General features: G+C 38.9%; 1 long non-coding RNA gene across 1 annotated transcript in view; it reads left to right on the forward strand.

Moving 5' to 3' along the window:
- The window catches only part of LOC116901472, a 177,220-nt gene extending 157,499 nt beyond the window's left edge, over window positions 1-19,721 (forward strand). Inside the window, exon 3 of the long non-coding RNA XR_004387998.1 lies at window positions 18,568-19,721. This is a non-coding gene — a long non-coding RNA (uncharacterized LOC116901472). The remainder of the gene's footprint in view (window positions 1-18,567) is intronic.
- The last annotated feature ends 3,517 nt before the right edge of the window (window positions 19,722-23,238 follow it).

A 23,238-nucleotide genomic window follows, 5' to 3' on the forward strand; every position in this document is an offset into this window, starting at 1 on the left:
GCTTACCCCTGTTCTTTTTCTGCACTTTGTTGGGCCTAGGTCTCCTCTGTCTTCCTACCACAGAGCCTCTGCCTCATCCCCTCAGCCTGCTGGAGTATTCCCCACTCTTCAGTTTTTTAAAGGGAAGTTGCTCTTTATTCGGCAGCATCAGAACAGCAGAGCAGTCAAGTGTGAAGTGAAACGTGGTGAAAAATGGCACGCACCTATGCAATATCAGGATTTTCATTGGTTTGAAATAATTTATGACAAACTGTCATCTACTTGGGGGGATCACTCTGAGTGACCTTCACAAGAAGGTCAAAGAATTCCGCATCCTTTTCCCACTTGGAACATTAAAGCTGTGTAATGCTAATTTAGCTTGAATTAGGTACGTAAGTTATATAACAAATCAAGTCCGTAGTGAGAACATTATTATGGAGAAATATGCAATGGCTTCTGCGTAGGACGTTCATATCTATTTGAAGAAGCTTGTGACCCTCAAGTACAAATTTGTGAACTGATTGTTTCACCCTGATATATTTATTGAACAATGACTTTATGTATCTTCCTGTAAACTAGAGTGCCAAATCCCCAATATTCATGTTGATTAAAAACAAAACAAGAAAAATAAATACTTTGGACATACCCAATAAATGTACTTCACTCCTTTGCAAATTAGCTGGTGACATGTGCTTGTCATTCCACTAAACACTGAGGAGGAAGAGTCCCTGATTTGACCCATCTCATATTTTAAGAGAGACAGATTTTAAAAAGAGTTAGTTTATATATTTGTATAAGAATAACATGATAGGAATCATGGGGAAATCAGTTAACGATGAGAGGTGTCAGATTAGGTAGGTTTTTCTGGGCTTTCTGATAATATGTGTCTTCAAAACCATAGATGCATCGTATCACCATAGAGTGGCTCTACATAGCTGTAGGTGATAGCCTCTGTTCCTTCCTGCCACTTCCTTCTCAGACAATGGCCTTTAGTTTTTCCGGTTGTTGTTCTGAATGGCGGTAGAGCTAAGAAACAGACTATGTGCGTGACCTGGGGCTAGGAGAGCTGTCTCAAGATAGTTTAGGATTTGAGCAACTGAAATTAAGAAGTTAGACACTTTAAAATAATTATGTATCTTTAAATGTATGTGTCACATTTATAGCTTCAAGAAGTTAACCATCCTGAAGTAATATAGAGTAATAAATAAATATCCTCAACCCTTGGTTTATGTCCTGGCACTGAGCCACACAGAGACAGAAAGTAGTTTACCAGAATAGCAGAGGCATAAATTCAGAACATGGACCTAACTAGGTTTGACTCTTAGAAGCTTGATATTGAACACTGCTATGAAGGATAGGTATTTGTCTTTATGAAATGCAGATGTCTCTCCTGAGAGGCTCTGTGAGAGCCTGACAAATACAGAGGCAGATGCTCACAGTCAACCATTGGACTGAGCATGTGGACCCCAATGGAGGAGTTAGAGAAAGGACTGAAAGAGCTGATGGTGTTTGCAACCCTATAGGAAGAAAAACAATAACAACCAACCCTACCCCCCAGAACTCCCAGTGACTAAACCACCAGCCAGAGAGTACACATGGAGGGACCCATGGCTCCAGCCGCTTATGTAGCAGAGGATAGCATTGTCTAGCATCAGTGAGAGGAGAGGCCCTTGGTCCTGTGAAGGCTCCATGCTCCCGTGTAGAATGCCAGGGTGGTGAGGCAGGAGTGGGTGGGTGGGTACAGGAGCATTCTCATAGAGGAAGGGGGACGGGGGATGCTATGGGTGTTTCAGAGTGGAATCTGGGAAAGAGGATAACATTTGAAATGTAAATACATAAAGTATCCAATAAGAAAGAAAGAAAGAAAGAAAGAAAGAAAGAAAGAAAGAAAGAGAAAGAAAGAAAGAGAAAGGAGAGAAGAGAAAGAAAGACAGACAGACAGAAAGATGTCAGTACAAGATCCCATGCATTACTCCACTAGAAGATGAAAAACTTCTAATCTGCCGATGAATTCATAATTCCAGTATCATTTTGACTTGCTTATATAAAATTTGACTTCTCATTGACAATGTCTGTTATAGACCAAGAATTAGCTAACCCAAGGAAATTTGGATTGAGCCATGTCCAATATCTTTAATGCAGTATACAAAACTTATCTGCTTTTTTCCCTGCCATTAATTTGTTTCTTAATTCTGGTCTGTACATGGTGTCATCATTATAAACATCTGCCCAGATGGGTGAGACTAGTTGCGTTAGAACTGAGCTCTACAGTCACTTCCGTACCAGGGCTAGAGGTAAGTGGTAGCTAGTAGAGGGTTAGTTTCTGGGCCTATTCCTTACAGCGGCTCATCCTGTGGTAATCTGACATTTGACATACACCATTGTCTTTCTGCTTAAAAGTTAACGATCTCAGTGTCCCATGAGATTCAGTCTTAGTAAGTGATAGTTTCATGCCTTCACTTATCTCTGATAAAGAATCTGTGGCACAAGGGAAGAAAGTGGTCAACAGTACTCAGCTCTTGAAATTACATTCTAGGTTCCTGTTGTCACCATTTGACAGACTTCACCCAAATTTTAGAATGAAAATTATTCAAAGTCTCGTTTGCTCTCTGAGCTAGTACATCAAGGTGATTCTAAAATGATCCTACAAAAAAACAATTGAGTTGGCAATTCAGTTGTAATGACCAGATGATTAAATTTTTTATCTTACCATAATAACCACTTAATATGCCTGCTGTGCACTGTAAATATTAAATTGGATTTTGTACACCCCTATAAACCAATGGGATTTTTTTGCTAGAAATCAGATAATAAAGTATTCAAATCTTAGGGTGTCAAGTGATGGAAACGTACGTGTTTTACCACGTGGGTAAAAGCACAAATCATAAAGGCCAGATTATTTTCTTCTGAGCGAGCTGAAGGAGAGTCCATGGTAACTATGGGAACCCTCTTCCCTGGCTTCTCGTGCTTCTCCGCAAGTGTGTGAAGCTCCCTGGAAGTTGCTTGTGTACCCTACTTGTTTCTCTCATTGTTTCCTGTGTGCTGTTCCTTCAAGTCATGTGTATGAGGCCACATCACTCTTTCTCACTCAAATACAAGCAACGCTGGGTTGGAAGCCTAACCACCCAACCACCAAAAAATGCATGACCATTTTATTTACTTTTTTTTTCTTTCTTTTCTTTTTTTCGGAGCTGGGGACCGAACCCAGGCATGACCATTTCTTAACAATGTCAATACTAATATAATTTCCTGTCAGGTTCATATTCTATAGTCTTGTGTTAATACTTAAACAGATGAATCGGAGGAGGTACAATTAAATCCAGAATAACTTGCAATGATAAAGGACTGAACCACACCCATCATGGATGCAGTTGTCCTGTGTCCTTTTAACAGTGTGTAAAATTCAAAGACACCACTCTACACATTTATCTCCATTAGTCTTGGCTAAATTCAGACAACTAAAAGGTACTGAGGACTGTTGTGGGTATTTATTACTTTCACAGTTTGGAGTTCAGGACAATCGCATCTAGTGTCCACTAGCTTGTACCTTTTAGTGACATTTCAGTATGGGGACTTCCAACTGCAATCATTTCTGAAATTCCTGCTACTGAACAATACAAACCAGACCTTACAAGCTTATAGTTGCTTAGGGCTTTTTCTTTTAAGGGTATATCATAATAAAATCCTCCAAGCGGCTATGTACTTCCCCTTGGTAAAGTATAACATCCCTTTATAAATAAAAGTTGAAACTTTAATACTCTACACATCTCATTGTAGTTATACATGTCTTAATATTTTTTAACAAATTTAAGTAATTCATTTCATTATGTATGAGCCAATATTAAATACGAGGAAATTAAGGAGAGTAAAGAAATCAGGAATACAGGGGAATCACCACAAGTGAGAGAAATTGAAATCAAACAAACCCACATTGTCTAGATTCCAAATTACTTCCTTATAGACATATTGTAGTTCTGTAAATAATTCTATCTGCAGATGATGAGAAAAACAGACTGGCCAACTGCTTTCAGACTGCTTGATCCTGTCAATATTTTCATTAATTATTCAAGCTTTCAGTCTCAAATTTTCCAAATACTTCCCTCAATGTAAGGGTAAAAACAACGATATTGCCAGGTCTTTTTGTTATTGTTGTTGTATAAAAACTAAGGCACTGTCAAGTTTTTTGTTTGTTTTTTTGTTTTTGTTGTTGTTGTTGAGTAAAAGCTAAGACATTTTCAAGTCTTCCTGTTTGTTTGATAGTCCTCCCACTTAGAAGCATGTGTATTTTTGCATTTTGGAATGACTTAAATCCTTCTTCATAAGAAGGAGCTTGACAGTTTAACCTTTGGGCAAAGGATAAGGAGGGTATAAATTGTAAGTGACTTAAAGGACATGGTGGCCGTGCGATGGCTCAGCAAGAACATACTGTCTATAAATCAGAAACCTTTACTAGACACTAAATCTGCCATGCATTTCTTTTGGATTTCCAGACTGTTGAAATGCAAGAGGAAAGTGTTGCTCTTGCTAAAATCAAACTAACCAAACCCAAACAAAGTCAAGTTACAAGTCCAAGTGGAAATGCAGGAGGGGGTGGCATCTTTGGAACATGGCGGCCTGGTGGCACACATGGTGCTTCCCTCCTGTGTGTCAACATGCACATAGCTGTTCATATGTGGCTCCCACTGAGCATTGACTAATAAACAGATCAGTGACTACTAGGGAATATTTTTTCACCAATAACTGAATTGTAAGTTTAAGAAACCCAAGAGTGAATTGCCAGGATTAGGTGAAAGACGTGAAAGGGTGATGCCATCAGAAGCTATAATAATGTGAAAGTGAGTTAGAAAGAAACATTTTCCCTAAGTCTGGAATATATTGCTTTTGTTTTATACCAGTCATAAGTTACTAGACCGTTTTATGTGCACATAATGTCACCAGAAGTGCCTGTCTAACAGAATAAAAATGCATTACCAATTCTGCTGTGATGACCACAGCACAGAAACTATTAGTGTCATTTGTCACTGTGGCATAGTGTCTAATAGTTTTAAAGAATGGGCAGTTGTAGCAACTATTTGACATTTTAAAGATACTGTTTCTCCTCAAACACATTCCATTGACTCATCAGGTTTGAGGCCATTGGTTTGTCCACTCATGTCATTTCAGGGAGATAATAGAATACACCCAAGCCCATTTTGAACAGCACTAGTATGTGAATGGCCTTTAATAAGTCTCTCTCATTTAAAACAATTGTTTATCTTTTATTATGTTTTGGTACTGTGTAAGTTATCACAAAACAAGAAAATAGATTATATATATACATATATATATATATATGTATATATATAATCTATTGTATATTGAGCAGATCATCCAAACTGAAAAATCTGCTTCACATGAGATACTTAGAGGATGGGCATCTTAGTGTGCTTGAGAATACCCACGGCTGAGATACCCATTAACAGAGCAACTAAGGTAGGAAATGATTTATTTGTTAAGGTTTATTTGACAAGATTTATTTGCAGGTTGCAGTCCATCATGAGGGAAATTCAAGACAAAAAATAAAGGAAGAACCTGGAGGCGGGAAGGAGACAGAGTTTCTGGAGGAATGCTGCTTACTGGCTTGCTCTTCATGGGTAGCTAGACCTGCTTTCTTATCCAACAGGGCAATCTGCCCAGAGGTGGCACTGAACTCAGGACTGAGCTGTCCCTCAGATCCCTCAAGAAAATTCCTCACAAAATTGCCTATAAGCAACAGTCATAATGTAACTAATAATAATAGCTAATAAAAGCTAATAGTATTGAATACTTTGTGGGTAATCGTCATTTTCCTGTATTGCGTATTTTATTCTTACTTATCAACATTGTAGGTATGAATATCATTACTTTTAATTTGGAGCATGGGTTACAGAAGTTATGTGATCTTCTCAAGGCCTTGAAGCCATTAAACAGAATATCTGATACAGTAAAGTCTACATTTTATAATCTGTAGATTCTGAATATCAATTCAGAAACTGGTTGTTGTTAAGATGATATTACCTAGCCACTAATATTCTTTCTTAGTTACTTATTCAGAAATATCCATGGATATTAAAGGTCAATTATGTTAAATGTTCCAGAAGCTACAGAATAGTTTCTTCTCTTATTTACTCTATTTAAATGTGAAATTACATTTTTTGCTGGCAAATATAGATTTTATATGTATCAGCTTTTGATCAATGCAGTTTATGACGAAAACAGAAGTATATGAAAAACACAGTTTCAGGTCCTGGCAAGCTTGCTTTGCTGAGCATCTATGAACCCTTTAGTTTAGTGAGCTAGCACTATGTCCTCCCCATCTGAGATGGCCAGCCTGCTACAGTGTTCAGCATCGAATCAACTCACTAGACTGGAGTTTCCTGACCCTCTACTCAGAGCTAGCGTTTCACTCCCAGCAAGTGGTGATGGGAAACTCTGTTCCCTCTAACCCTTGGGAGACACAGAACACCTGGCCAGAAGGAGAATCCATCTTTGTCCTTCTCTTGATACCTTTGATGATACCTCTGTGGCTGTGTAGTTGACCAAGGTATGCCACGATGTTTTGTTTTTCCTCTCAAGTTTCAGAGTAGGCAGCGGCTGTGTCCTTGTGAAGTTGTTGAGTAGTTGTGGAAGGTCTGTCCTCTAAGTCCCGTGAGTTTCAACTCAGAGAAGATTACCAGCACAAGGCCCTCCTCTTGCCAGCATCTTTTTGGTTTTTGTTCACATTTTTTCTACTTCTCTTTCTCCCATTCTTCAGGGAAACTCCCTGCATGCTTACCTGCTTACCTTTCCCACTTTCTTTGTTGACTAAACCCTTGTTCCAGGTTCCCTGAGATTTGTCTCCTTGGGAGTGTTCTTCTCTGTAGCACGAGGTACTTTCCGTTCACAACATAGTTTGAAAGACTCTTGTCTGAACTGTTGATTTACACAGAGCAAATTAATTGCTCAAAGCCCCAGATCTGGTTCTTTAGTTTTTTGGGTTTTGTTTTGTTTGGTTTGGTTTTGTAGTTTTCTGACTCAGTCTTACAGTGTGGCATAGGTGGATTGCTCTTTGCTCCTTAAAAATGGGCGAAAATTTGAAGTAAAAGTAATAAAAAACCAGAGGTTTTGTTTTCGCATAGAAATACTCCAATGCATTGCAAAATCTAAAGTGGAGTGAAATGATAACTGTGCCTACTCATCTGTTCGTCTGTTTCAATAAACTAAAATTAAAAACAAAATATTAAATGTGCTGTTCATGTGTATCCATGCTCTAGCTTGAATAATGTTCCCTAGTTAAAACGCAATGAGGGCAGGAACGCTTTTTCTATTATAGAACTCCACACAGTGTCAGCCAGCTTGCTGTCTGAATCCAATCAGATTCGTCACAGTAGACCCGGCTTTTGCTTATGCGTCTGCTGCTCTGAGCCAAGCACCAGTGAGGAGAAGGAACGATGAATAATTCTCTCCTCCACTAAATGCTGAGAATAAGTTCTAAGAATTCCTTTCTGACCTAAGGTGAATCATCTCTCAGAAAAGACCCTTCTAAGCAATTTCTAGTCCAACCTGCAGTCACCTCCATGTGTTCTGTCTGGTAGACATGTACTTAATACATCTTGTTCTACCCTTAAAGCAAGTACTCTGTGGCACACATACCCTACATAACCTTCTAATAGACATGGTTTTAAGATGAAGATCTACAACCAACTCTTTTAAGTGGATAGTACCCAGAAAAACAAATATTCATAACTAACACTTCTGTTTTATTGGATTTTTTATTTACATTTCAAGTGTTATCCCCTTTCCTGGTTTCCCATCCATAAACCCCCTATCTGATTGCCCCTCCCCTTCCTCTATGAGGGTGTCCCCCACCCATTTACCTACCCCTTCCTGCCTCCCCGCCCTCACATTCCCCTACACTGGGGCATTGAGCCTTGGCAGGACCAAGGTCTTTTCCTCCCATTGGTGCCCAACAAGGCCATCCTCTGCTACCTATACAGCTGGAGCCAAGGGTCTGTCCATGTGTAGTCTTTGGGTAGTGGGTTAGTCCCTGGGGGCTCTGGTTGGTTGGTATTGTTGCTCTTATGGGGTTGCAAACCCCTTCAGCTCCTTAATCCTTTCTCTAATTCCTCCATTGGAGACCCGTTCTCAGTTCAATGGTTGGCTGCCAGGATCTGCCTCTGTATTTGTCAGACTCTGGCAGAGCCTCTCAGGAGACAGCTATATCAAGCTCCTGTTAGCTTGCACTTCTTGGCATCAGCAATATTGTCTGGGTTGAGATTGTTCTGTTATTGTTGTTGTTTTGTTTTGTTTATAAAATGGGATGCAGCATAAATCTGTTTGCCCTTTTAGTCCTCCTGTAATAAAATGGTCTCCAAGTCTGACTCTGTTATCCAACTCAAATTAGTAATATATTGAAACCCGAAGAGAGGGATAGCATTTTAAGTTGTACAGGAGAGATACCAAAGCTCCATTAGGGCTAGGTTTTCAGGATAATGAAGTCTATTCTGGGTCTCCTTCATTATCATAGTATATAATCTATGGAAAGGCAGCATGAATTAAAGATGATAATGAGATGAGAATGGTGGCAAAAATTTAAATGCCACCACCCTGGAGGCTAAAGTAGAAGTGTCATAGCAAACTCTGATTGTCTGGATGAGCAGTGAATTCAAGGCAGGTCTGGGCTATTTATAAAGGCAAAATGATAATAATAGCAACAGTAATAAAATTTATAGTGAGGATCAAGTGACTTGAGTGTTTTAGGACATGATAGTTTTATATTTTATAGACTTTACTTTCATAAAGATAGACTGTTTCTCAAACTTGTCTAATAGATGCAATCATTAAGGATTAAAAACAATTACAACTTTTTTCACTGAGCCCAGAGTTAAGTAAGTTCTATTAAAATATTTTAAAATCCATACATATAAAGTCAGATATAAATGCTTCATGTTAATTCCTTTTATGAAAGATAATTATAAATCAACATGCTACATTATTACATTTTTTCCTGTTTAGTACAACCTCTCTTGGTGGTATCATTGGTATTATTTCCATATTTATTCCTTAGGGTCAAAATGATTATAACCACAAATGCTGAATTTATACAGTTGTGATTAAACCACTATAGGAAATGTAAACCTAAAATGTAAAAGTAAATTAAAAAAGCAGATTCTTGATATTAAAATCTATAGTAAAATAATAAGATCTTACTTTACTAAATTATTAGGAATCAATTTTAAAAAATAATATGGAACTAAAAGTGATGTGTATTTTATAAAGTTAGATTAGAAAAGTTTAAGTGAGAGCCAGGTTTGGTGGTGCACATCTGTAACAACTGGACTCTTGAAGTGAAGGAGTTCAGAGTCGTTGGCCCCACAGACCATCCTAACTTACATGGCATCCTCTTGATAAATAAAAAGGGAAAGAGAAATGGCTGCTCAAGCAATAAAGAACTTAAATTCAGAAAGTATTACTTATATGTATTTATGTAGACTTATTCATGTATGAGTATATTTCTATAACACTAATAGTAAGAGAAAAATTGGCTTTCAATGTGAGAATGGGAGGGGCTCAAAGGTGGTTACATGGGAGAGAGTCATAAGAGGAAATTGATATAATTTTATTTCAATTAAAATTATGTCAATCCCCCAAAACCAAACCAGAATTATGACTATGGCTTAATATCGTCAATGAAAAAAAAAGATGCTGAAATCAATCTAAATATCTAAACCTATATGTACACTCAGGTTTACTACCTAAAGTGGGAGAAGGCAAAACAAACAAACAACCAAAAAAACCAAACAACAACAACAACAACAACAACAACCGCCATTGTCCTTCGAGAAGAAAGATTTCACATCTTGAGGGATAAGCTTCACTTTAATTGCTAGCTTCTATGTATAGTTCAACCAATAGTAAAGTTGATGGCAGTCAGTCCTTCATAAAACTTGAAAACAGTGTGGAGTCCTGTCTCATTTCTCAGTAAGGAAGCCGGATGTGCTGGTTCATTCCAAAGTCTTTTCGTATAACGTTCGTATGTTTGAAAAGACTGCCTCTCTCCTAGAGCCTATGACCTCTGTATCCCTGTGGAAGGTATGGAATCTCTTCCTGTTGAAAAGGAGTCCTTTCTGTTTAGCTCCCCGGTGAAAATCTTCCTATAAGTTCATAGAAGTACATACAATGGCTATCTAAACTTAAAGAAAGACGTATTCTTTGTTGACATGAACACCATTCACACATGCTGGATGCCTTCTAAGAACCAAGATGAGTGCCCCAAGATCTTTCATAGAAGAAAATGTTCGTCTAATGCAGTGGTTCTCCACATGTACCTCACGACCACTTTGTCAAATGACCTCTCACGTGGGTTACCTAAGGCCATTGGAAAGTATAGATATTTACATTACCATTCATAACAGTCAAATTACAGTTATGAGGCAGCAATGGAAATAATTTATGGTCACCACAACATGAGGAACTGTATTAAAGGATGACATCATTGGGATTGAGGACCACTGCTATGACACACACCTAAGTAAGGATTCAAAGCTTCAGTACATATATGACTTCAGTTCCTTCCTCCTCAATTCCTTCTTTCCCTCTCTTCCACCATCTATCTCTTCCTCCCTCTTTTCTCTTCTCTCTCTCTTCCTTCCTTTCTCCCTTCCTTCCTTCCTTCCTTCCTTCCTTTCTTTCTTTCTTTCTTTCTTTCTTTCTTTCTTTCTTTCTTTCTTTCTTTCTTCTCTCTCTCCATCATCCTTCTTTTAGGAAATAGAGAACAATTGTAGCATGACCTGTGATGCGTACATTTTATAGATGAGAAAATGCTGTTTCATACAACTAAATAGGCAACATTAAGGGAGATATTATTAAATGCAAATCAGGACCAAACCAGGCATGCATTTAATGAATTCTGTAACAAAAAATCAAAACAGTGTAAAAACTACTTTAGATGACATTATCTCAAGTCAGCTGCTCAGCTAATATTTATGAATCATGTCTTTATAACCCTAACTTCATCTAGAAAACTGAGTGCCCAACCAACATACCTCACAGGCTTGAGTGAGTAGTTGTTATAGCTCATGAAAATGGCATTGAAATGTCTTAGGATTTGTTTTCATCTCTGTCTTATTGGCTCAGTATTATGAGTTATTGTAGAGGAAAGGTTGTGACCCCTAGGAACTTCAAGAAATAATGGCACATATACAGCAAACCAGTTGCTAACATTAAACTAAATGGAGAGAAACTTGAAGCAATCCCACTAAAATCAGGGACTAGACAAGGCTGCCCACTCTCTCCCTACTTATTCAATATAGTTCTTGAAGTTCTAGCCAGAGCAATAAGACAACAAAAAGGAGGTCAAGGGATACAGATCGGAAAATAAAAGTCAAATATCACTATTTGCAGATGATATGATAGTATATTTTGATCCCAAAAGTTCCACCAAGAGAACTACTAAAGCTGATAAACAACTCAGCAAAGTCTGGGTATAAAATTAACTCAAATAAATCAATGGCCTTCCTCTACAAAAGAGAAACAGGCTGAAAGAAATTAGGGAAATGGGACACCCTTCATAATAGATCCAAATAATATAAAGTACCTCGGGGTGACTTTAACCAAGCAAGGGAAAGATCTGTACAATAAGAACTTCAAGACTCTGAAGAAAGAAATTGAAGAAGATCTCAGAAGATGGAAAGATCTCCCATGCTCATGGATTGGCAGGATTAATATAGTAAAAATGGCCATTTTACCAAAAGCGATCTACAGATTCAATGCAATCCCCATCAAAATACCAATCCAATTCTTCAAAAAGTTAGACAGAACAATTTGCAAATTCATCTGGAATAACAAAAAACCCAGGATAGCTAAAACTATCCTCAACAATAAAAGGACTTCATGGGGAATCACTATCCCAGATCTCAAGCAGTATTACAGAGCAATAGTGATAAAAAACTGCATGGTATTGGTACAGAGACAGACAGATAGACCAATGGAACAGAATTGAAGACCCAGAAATGAACCACACCTATGGGCACTTGATTTTGACCAAAGGGCCAAAACCATCCAATGGAAAAAAAGATAGCATTTTCAGCAAATGGTGCTGGTTCAACTGGAGGTCAACATGTAGAAGAATGCAGATCGATCCATGCTTATCACCCTGTACAAAGCTTAAGTCCAAGTGGATCAAGGACCTCCACATCAAACCAGATACACTCAAACTAATAGAAGAAAAACTAGGGAAGCATTTGGAACACATGGGCACTGGAAAAAATTTCCTGAACAAAACACCCATGGCTTATGCTCTAAGATCAAGAATCGACAAATGGGATCTCATAAAACTGCAAAGCTTCTGTAAGGCAAAGGACACTGTGGTTAGGACAAAGCGGCAACCAACAGATTGGGAAAAGATCTTTACCAATCCTACAACAGATAGAGGGCTTATATCCAAAATATACAAAGAACTGAAGAAGTTAGACAGCAGGAGGCAAATAACCCTATTAAAAAATGGGTTCAGAGCTAAACAGAGAATTCACAGCTGAGGAATGCGAATGGCTGAGAAACACCTAAAGAAATGTTCAACATCGTTAGTCATAAAGGAAATGCAAATCAAAACAACCCTGATTTCACCTCACACCAGTGAGAATGGCTAAGATCAAAAACTCAGGTGACAGCAAATGCTGGCGAGGATGTGGAAAGGGGAACACTCCTCCATTGTTGGTGGGGTTGCAGACTGCTGCAACCATTCTGGAAATCAGTCTGGAGGTTCCTCAGAAAATTGGACATTGAACTGCCTGAGGATCCAGCTATACCTCTCCTGGGCATATACCCAAAAAGATGCCCCAACATATAAAAAAAAAGACACGTGCTCCACTATGTTCATGTAGCCTTATTTATAATAGCCAGAAGCTGGAAAGAACCCAGATGCCCTTCAACAGAGGAATGGATACAGAAAATGGTACATCTACACAATGGAATATTACTCAGCTATCAAAACAATAAGAGGCAAATGGTTGGAACTGGAAACTATCATCCTGAGTGAGCTAACCTTAATCACAGAAAAAAGACATACATGGTATGTACTCATTGATAAGTGGCTATTAGCCCAAATGCTTGAATTACCCTAGATGCCTAGAACAAATGAAACTCAAGACGGATGATCAAAATGTGAATGCAGATCGCTCCATGAGAGACACAGCCAGAATACAGCAAATACAGAGGCGTGTGCCAACAGGAAACCACTGAACTGAGAACAGGACCCCTGTTGAACAATCAGAGAAAGAACTGGAAGAGCTTGAAGGAGCTCGAGACCCCCTATGTACAGCAATGCAAACCAACAAGAGTTTCCAGGGACTAAGCCAATACTACCCAAAGACTATACATGGACTGACCCTGGACTCTGCCTGAGGGTTGCAATGAATATCTAATGTAAGAGCACCAGTGGAAGGGGGAAGCCCTGGGTCCTGCTAAGACTGAACCCCTAGTGAACTAGACTGTTGGGAGAGGGCAGCAATGGGGGAGGGGTGGGAGGGACACCCATAAGGAAGAAGGGGGGAGGGGATGTTTGCCCGGAACCGGAAAGGGAATAACACTTGAAATGTATATAAGAAATACTCAAGTTAATAAAAAAAAAAAAAAAAAAAAAAAAAAAAAAAAAATAATGGCACTAGGTCTGAAGTAAACTGAAACTTTGAAATGTCTATTACTATTGATATGTAGCAAATATCATCTCTAAATCCTGGAGCTCTGAAAAACTAAGGCCAGCCCTCCATCTCTAATTCCAAACATTTTTGTTTCTGTTTTCAAAATGTTCAAGTTGTTTTACGCAGATTTTAATATATTTAATGAGTTCATCTCATTTGACCTGCTCAAAATTTGCTCAAAGGGCACATGGGAAAGGCTTGTATTATTAGAGATTAGTTCTAAAGTCTGAATGCCATGATGTGATGTCTCCGAGACTTACCAGAGAAGGAGTAAGTGACCGTTTGAAAATCATAAGAAACCTTAAAATTTTCTCTACGGTAATTATGCCTTGTATGGCTTGAGATCGAGAAGCCTGAAGTATCTGTGTCTGCAAGATTGCTTACATTTTATAATCTCAACACAGTAATTTCTTTAAAGTATTTCCAAATGGCCATATTCATGAAAAAAATAAGTATCAAAGAATGACCTTGAAACACAAATAACTTATTGTTAGAAATCAAGGATTATGAGAGATAGAAATTGCATCTTCTCTAACTGAACCCAGACCTGGCAGTCCTCTGCTGTATACGTGTTGGGGGCCTCATATCAGCTGGTGTATGCTGCCTGGTTGGTGGTCCAGTATCTGAGAGACATCAGGGGTCCAGGTTAGTTGACACTGCTGGTCCTCCTACAGGGTTGCCTTCCTCCTCAGCTTCTTCCAGCTTTTCCTTAATTCAGTCACAGGGGTCAGCTGCTCATTGGGTCTTTCAGGAGGGCAGTCATGATAGGTTGGGCCCCATAGCCTCAATGGTGTCACCTTGGAGCTTTCCTTGAGCTGGATCCCACTGGGCCTGTCGCTGGACCTCCCTTTCCTCAGGCTCCTCTCCATTTCCACCCCTGCAGTTCTTTCAGCCCCTAGTCCTCAAGAGACTGAAGGCTCCAGGGAGTTTAGAGGTCTGGAGGGGTGGGGGGATGAAGAGGTAGGGACATCCTCATGGAGACAGGGTCAGGGAGGAGGTATGGGATGTGGAACAGTCAGAGGGTAAACCAAAAGGGAAATAAAATCTGGAGTGTAAAAAAAAGAAATAAAATTAAAAAAATATATTTTAATTTCCAAAAACGTAAGTTGGAGGCAAGGCTTAGAAATAAGAGGTAATTTGTGAATACAATTACTACTTTAACTGTTGAAAGTTGCAGTTTAAGGACACAGGCTAATTATCATGAATATTAGAGACTGCCACTTAAGAAATATAGAAATTTGTAGAAAGCAAATATATGTGAATATACTAGAAAGGCATTCTGTTAATCATTAAATGATTAAATATCTCTCTTCTAATCACTACATATTTCATTGTGCACAAAATATATTTTGATTTGAGACAGCGACTCCTGCATCCCACTCTGGCCTTAAACATACTTTTTAGCTGAGGCTTACCTTGAACTCACCTGTCTCAAATTCCTCTATGTTCTGTAGCTACAGCCTTGCCTGACAGCATCTGATTCTACAGCAGAATTGTTTTGAAAAATGTTTTCCAAATTGCATACTTATCTTAAATATTAAATATGTGAAACCTCTATGGGATTTTTTTTCAGCTTGTCACACACAAGAGAATATAAATTATCTTTTGACCTTTTTGAGCCAATTTTCTCTGGTTATGCATCGACTGTTACAATTGCGAGTGGTCTAGAATCTCAGGCAGTTTGGATTCAAGTGGCTATTTTAATTAATTAATTTAATTATTCTTATCAATGTGTTTGTGTGCATACCTATTTTAAACAAGAGCTCATATGTATGCTTACACTGGGGTGGTGCTGTCTACAAAACCAGAGCAACAGATAGTTACAGGCTTGGGAACGGAACTGTGGTCCTCTTCAAAAGCAATAAATGCTCTTAAACTCTGAGCCATCTCTCCTGCCATTTCAAATGGCTATCCACCCAAAATAATGTTAGACACAGCCTATATTTTCTGACCAGAGTTTGGAAAACCAGAGACCAGAGAGAAGGCAATGGTAAGGGTATTAGTAGATTCCATTTAGAAAGCTTATTATTCAGTGATAGACTTCTTACCAAAAGCTAATTTTTAAACTAGACTTTTTTTTATTAGTTTATTCTTTCCTCACTTATCTTTCAAGTATTATGTTGGTTCTTTTTCCTTTTGATATTAAAGTGTACAGATACTTCCCCAGAATTGGGAATTTAATAATTTAATTACACGGTTCATACTTAATTTTACCATAATTATATTCTTTCATCTCTTTAATCTTATAATGGCTCCTCCCCTTAGCAAGAATTTCAAGTAAATTGGTTCAAACCCCAAAAGGGCCTGAGAGCTTTTGTAATCCTAGCTGGCTATGGAAAATTTTCATTTGCTTTAAAAATGGTTTTGTTCACAATGGGGTTCTATTTCAAAGTGTTATGGCAGAGTGGATGGTGTTTACCTGAAAGAGTTTGATGTAAGACTAGCCTATTTGTCATTCTTATTATTTAATTATTAGATTGAAATAATATGTATTATTAGACTATTAGTCTCCTTTTCAATATATTTCATATGTCAGATGCTGTCCATCCCAGCTTGGACTCGTAAAATATGTACACGGCGCCGTTTGGTAAGAGTGCCTGCCTATCCAGTACTGGCAGCCACATTACCAGCACCTGTCTTCCCGGCTGGCCTTTGCTCACAGGGTACAAAGTCACTTAACACCATTTTGGCCTCCTGACATCTGTATATAAACTGCCTGTGGTTATAAAAGATATAAATTCTGTTTAAGAAAGTAACACCAAAACAGCAAAAATGGTCTTCAGTGACTGAGCCAACATGGGGTTTAAAAATAATTGCTGTTTTTATTCTTTAAATTTGCGAATGTGCTGACTTCGTTCAGTAGGAGCATGGTCTGCATTCGTCTGAGTATTCCATCAGCACCTACTGACAAGTGTCTTCTCAGGGTATCTCCTGCATTGGGAGAAAGTGGGTTGCTCTGGTTTACTGCGGTCTTCATTTTCATGTAGATCTTATCTCAATAACTGTCATAATTCTTCCGTTCTTTCCTTTCCTTTTTGCTTATTATTTCAATTGTCTATTTTCCACAAGAAGCTAAGCTTTGTAGAGAAGGCTATTTCTCTGTTCTTGGAGCACACTGTGTCACACTGTGCATTATAGGTTTCTTTCATAAACGTCCCTTATGTGGACGGGATGAAGACTTCGTTTCTCTGGCCAGGAAGAGAGTAAATATTCTTTCTTACATAAGCCCTGACTCACAGTCTTTTTAATACTTAAGAATATGAATGAGACTTTTGGTTTTTAATCAAGGTATACCTTAATTACAACAAGATACACAGATCTTAAAGACAAAATTCAATGAATTTTGCTTGTTGACTGTGTCTATGTAATCAGTATCCTGATCAACATACAGAATTTGTCTATTGTTACTAAAAGTTCCCTTATGATGCACCTCTGTTAATCACGTGTAGACATATATTTGCATAGTATTAGAGCCAACTTTACCTTGTCTAAAAGTTCATTGAATGTAACCAAAGAGAATGTGATTTTCAATAGTATGGACCTGGCTTATTGCATTCAATGAAACGTTCTTAGTTTTATTTACATTATAGATGATGGATTTCATTATTTTGGAACAAGATATTACCCACATTAAAAATAACAGGGACAGTAATGTAATGAAAACCTGTACCATCACAGGTACTGATATTCTGTAAACTTACCTTTAGAGGATTGTCAGTTATGTCTTTGCTGAGTCTCTGTTCGTTTGTTAAGAGTCTCTTATATTCTTAGAAGAAGCATTTGGAAAAGCCACAAAACTCATACCTGTGTACTACAAGCCTTCGCAAAGAGATCATTTGATAAACCACGCAGATGAGGAGGTACGGTTTTAGATCTGGAAACAGCCTGGGCAACTTTATATCTCCAAGTGTCTGCACAGCTGCACCTTTGGCGTTCCTTTGCATCCACGTAACGCCGTGAACGGTTATGTAAGCATAACAGGTTGTAAGATTTTGGAGCTACAAAATTAGATGCTCCACTGCAAATCTTTCTTGAAACATATTTTCTGTGACATAAATATTTAAGGCTGTGAAGGGTGGGTTTGGCTAGAATTCCTAAGGAACGTCACAGAGCAGTGTTGTCTGTTTGCAGGCGGCTTAAGAGGCTTTCCAAGAATAGCTTGTGGGGAAACGGATTTATCCATTTTGAATTATCGAGTTGAATTAGAGCAGTCTGTGCGTCATGGCCAAAGACCACTTTTTGTTGCTGCTGTTGTTGTTGTTGTTGTTATTCCAAAAATGAACACATGGAATTCGCGTTGATATGGAAGAGTGTCTTACATAGCTTGCTGCTGGAGGAACAGTGCTCCAGCACTCAGGTCAGCACTGCTGCAGGATTGGTGGGGCGCTTAGGATTCAGAGATGTTAGGTCAGAAAGAAGAAATAGATTTTAGGTACCCCACTGTGATTTTATATACCTCACAGATGAGTAAAACGACACATTGATTTTAAATTTAAATGCATATAGTAGTAAATGCATGTAGTGAGTGAAACATTTCCTAGAGGTGGTTAAGATCCTTGGGTCATAAATGAGATAAAGAAAGAAAAGGACTTACTTTTGTTGTTCTTGTTTTGTTCCTCAAGACAAAGTTTCTCTCTGTACCCTGGCTGTCCTGAAAATCACAATGTAGAACAGGCTGTCCTCGAATTCAGAGATGACTTTGCCTCTGCTGGGATTAAAGGCATAAACTATCACAGCCCGGCAGCAAAGACCTTTTTAAGTGTTCTCCAGATGCAAATTTTTGTATGACAGCTTGATGCAAGATATGTGGGAAATTTATTCAGTGTCAGAAAGAGAATCTGAACCACATACAGCACAGTATTCATGTTTCTTATGTGGTTTTTCTTCCCCTTAGATCTGTTAGAACCACGTCAAGGATTGCTGAGTCCAGGAGTGGAGAAAGGTTTATGTGAGAAAAGAGATCCTACTGTCGGAAGAATGCAAGCGATTTCATCATAGGTAACAGCCGACTCCTACCTTTGCTTTTATGTTGTTCGGGAGTTACTGAAACGTGTATAAAGAAGGATGACAACACGGGAAACATGAAGATGATCGGGGTTGGCTTGTAACATGTTCACTTTCGTGATTATCATGTTTACTGCGAAGTAGGTCGGGAGTCAGTACTCAGCAGGTACTGTCTTCACATTTGAATCCGGGTGACTCGGTAAAGCCAGCGTCCATGCAAAGCAGTGAGCTGACCACTTCGGACTTAAGTCAACAGTAGGAAGGACTGTGACGTTTTTCCCATGTGAAACCCAGAAGGCTGCTCACAAGAGCAGTCAACTGGCACAAGCGAGAAACTCCAGGGCTGACACTGTTCAACCTTAGTGCACTGGCATACGACAGAAGTGGCGAGTTCTGTTGAGGAGCAGTGGACATTGTACTTTTTGAGTATTTCCCATGTTTCCCTGCTCTCTTTATCCTTTCATGATAGGACTCCTGACTTAGAGGAATCGATTAAACAAAAATACTTTGGAGTTTCAATTTTCGGTAGAGTTAGTTGTATCTAAACATTGCCCCTAATCTTGAGCTTGTCCCAAGAAATTTGACCATAGTATTCCCCGCTTCATCTCCAGCACATGCTCCTTCGGAGGGATCACAGACATGGCTTAGTACGTACAAGATCTCTCCTCCTCTGGCTCTGAAATAGCACACAGCAAAGTCTGCCCTAAAGGTGATGAAGACATCATTGTCCATTACAGTTGTATTTTTGTCAGACTCTTTTCCACGTTTAAGCGACTGTAGATGAGTCTTGAATCTGTTATCTATGTAGCCATTCAGCAAAAGCTAACGGTTTCAATGACCATGGGGCACAATGCAAACCCTGACTGAATTCATTAGTATACAAGGCTTGAGACTCAGAGGACCTGTACCCTGCTTCTGCTGCTTACCTCGCTTCCACTTAAGTAATAGGAGCTGTCACCTGACACACCCTATGGTATTACCATGAAATATGGCAGAAGAGGTCTTCATCACAAGTTAGAAGTTATGTTATCTTAGCAGTACTCTTATCTTATCTTGGTTTGTTTTTCCAGATTTTTTCTTTTGCTTTGTTTTGTTTCTTTCTTTACACAGGCTATCTTTCATTTCAGACAGGTTCATGGTTACAGAAAAGTTCATTTTGGAAAATACAGAGAATTTCTGTGGGCAATCCTTCGCTACACGTGCAGTTTCCACTGTTACAGAATCCTGTACTTGTGTAATGATTTGTTATAATTGATGGCTCCGTGTTAATATACTCTTACGTCCACCATTATAAACTGATTCCCTGCTAGTAGGTCTTTTCTGTAGTTTTGGAAAAGCTATAAAATGACATATTTGCATCACTACTGTATGTATGCACTGCCCTAAAGCTTTCTGTTCCCCTTATTCACCCCTCCCTTTCTTTGCTGATATTCTGGCAATATTTTCTGAGATTCATAATTTTGCCTCTTCCAGAATGTGACGTAACCTGCGTCATACCACATGTAGGCTTTTCATGTTGACTTCTCCCATTTGGCAAGGGTATGTGTGGGCATGCATGTGTGTGAATGTGCATGTGCGTGTGCGTGCGTGCGTGCGTGTGTGTGTGTGTGTGTGTGTGTGTGTGTGTGTATGAGATCATAGATGATTTCTTTACATACCACAGTTTATCCATTCATCATTCACCTGCTCAAATTAACTGTAGCTTTAAGAGCTGCTTAAGAAAACGCTGAAAGCATCTGTTTTCAGACTTGTAAGCAACCAGTTTTCAACTCACTCATATGTGTACCCAAGGAATATGAAGACTGAACAATCTATTAATAAAATATGATTTTTTAAAGGAAATTGCCAAACTACATTTCAACGCAGTTGTCACATTTTACACCCCTACCAGCCTGTGAGCAAGTTCCTGCTGGTCCTGATCCTTGCAGTCCTTCCCTGTTGACAATACATTATTTGTCACCAATGTACTGGAGACAGCGTGCTTTTCCATTGTCTGTGTTTGAATAGACTTAGTTACCCTTTAATTTTCATTACCTAGGAAACTGGACACTTAGCTGGTAGCAGCTTGTTGAGTATTTATTAGGTAATAACATTGATTAAGAATTTGAACTTTTTCCCTGGACCTTGCCAGTTGTTGTAATTCTATTTTGTGAGGTACGTGTGTTTGTTACAACAGTGTGACCCATCATTCATTGCCATAGTTGGCAAAGACTCTTTTAATAATTATCATAATTAAAATATGCATAGAACCTCAAAACGTTTTTGTTCATAACCAAACTATGCATGCTCTGTGGATCTACATTAAAATAGATCATGTTTGATGCTCCTCATCTAGGCCTGTGCCATGAACAGCATTTTATGCAATGCCTCACCACCTAGAATACACCCAGTTGTCTGATTTGGAAGATAAGTGGCCCTGGGCATAGTTACTACTCATATGGGAGACATCCAATTAGACTTACCTGTGTTTGCCCTAGGTAACCCCAAACTTTCAATGAGTCAGCTATGGAATTTATATTTTTATGATGGTATGAAATTAATTTACATCCATTTCTATGACTCAGTTATTTTAATTTGGATACCTTTGCACGGGGTTATTGAGAAAAGGAGACTTTTAAACACAGACACTGAATGCCCACACACGCCCCTGTTTTTCTAATGAGGAACATAAATGGGAAACAACCTCCGATCAGATATACTTCTAAGAGTTGAAGGATGGCAGAAGCATGAGGTCTCCAAATCACCGTTTCCCATAATGAGGAGGTCAGGGTTGCTAAGCAAAGAAAAGACAGAACAGTCGGGGAAAGACAAAACACTGTTACTTATGATTCCAAGAAAATATTGTTGCACATCTGCATACAGTCAATCACAGAGGGGCTTGAGATCATACCTGTAAATATAGATAAGTTCATTCCCCAATACACCAGGGGAGGGTGGAGGTAAGAGGCATCTTAGTGACAAGCATCATCCCTGAGTAGCTTGGTCTCTTCTGTGGCCCCCGTTTCATTGTTCGTTCCTTTGTGCTTTCATCCTTCTCATCTATCTTGTCCAGTAACAACCCATCATTTTTTATCACATATAGAACCTCTAACTGGGCGTCACAAAACATTTCCTAAAGGTTAGAAATGTACAGCAGCTCGTCCAAGTCCATTGCCATGTGAAGAGGGGACTCTGGATTTGATTGGTTCCCATGATGCAAAGAGCCTGGCACAGTCTTCCAGCTTTAAGGAAGAAAATCAGCCAACAGTAAAGGGAAAGGATTAAAGAGAATGAACAGGAAATGCAATTAGCATGCTAATTAGCTAATTAAAAGAGAACAAACCTGAACTGCACTATCATGGTGAAAAGGACAAGGAGGTGGTAGGTATAGAGAGAGATTAGGCTTGACTGGGTTATATTTACCGATCACCCACTAGATGCTCAGTCCTGCCCTAGGCCTTTAGATGTTAGTGATGACAATATGCGACCTCTTCTAACCGGCTTTTGTCAACAAAGATATTGGGTCTTCTTTAGAGTTCACGCATTAATATCCTGACTTCGGTCTACTTGGTTAGGAGTTAGAAACTTCAGGTAGTCACAGGAGTAAATGTTGAGAGAGTTAAGTCATTCTTTTTGGAACAGGAGGGTCGTTTATCACCCAAAATAGAGTTCCCATCAGCACCAGAAACACCGTCCCTCTGATTTCAGCCTTCCTAGTCCTAGAACCTGCAGAAACAGATATAGGCTGTTGGTAAAAGCCATCTACTTCAGTCAATAAGCAAACTAAATAATGTCTAGGAAACATTTGAAATATGTGTGAGGTGTTGAAACCCGAGTGCTAAGTGCAAAAATTACAAATTTGAAGAGAGTTAGGGAAATATAGGCGAAATGAGTAATAGGCTAAGATGTTGAGTATGGCGGTATTTGAGTTTTCACTGAGAAACCTGAGCGGATACTTAAACAAAGCGACATTTGAGCTAGTGGTCATTGGAAGTGCACTCTAGGCGAAGGTAATAGAAAAACAAAACAAAACAAAGCACAGCAGCCTTTTGCCCAAGTCCAGCCTCAGCCAGAGGGGGTCCTGAGAGCAGTGCTGGTTCAGTGAGGTGCACAATGTCAGTTCAAATGCTTTCTCTTTGCCAGAGGAGTCTCATCCTTCTTCTCATTCTTCATTCTGACCAGAGAGCCTGGACCTAGTCTTTATTTACTAAAGCCACACCATCAAGACTTTGACCATTGTTAATCTTTTTTGTTGTTGTTGTTTAGAAATTCTTTAATTTATATAAATTTTAAGGATCCCAGATCATTAGTCTCAACCCCTGCTTCCTGAAAACAAAAACTGAACACACAGCAAAAGCACTTTTCCACAGTTTTTTCACAGCCTGTTCTTCATGGCTTGCTGGGCACAGCTCTAGCGGTTTCCTGGTCCATCAGACAGCAGTGTTTAATAACTATTTTCATGTAAGAACAGAAAGGTGATAGACTATTAAAGTTAAATTTCTTACAAAGTTTTAAAATGTATGCAAGTAAAGCAGCTAGCTCTCTCTAATATCTCTCTAGGCATTATTATCTTCAATCTTCA

The sequence above is a fragment of the Rattus rattus genome, chromosome 5 (assembly GCF_011064425.1).
Source record: "Rattus rattus isolate New Zealand chromosome 5, Rrattus_CSIRO_v1, whole genome shotgun sequence".
NCBI lineage: Eukaryota > Metazoa > Chordata > Mammalia > Rodentia > Muridae > Rattus > Rattus rattus.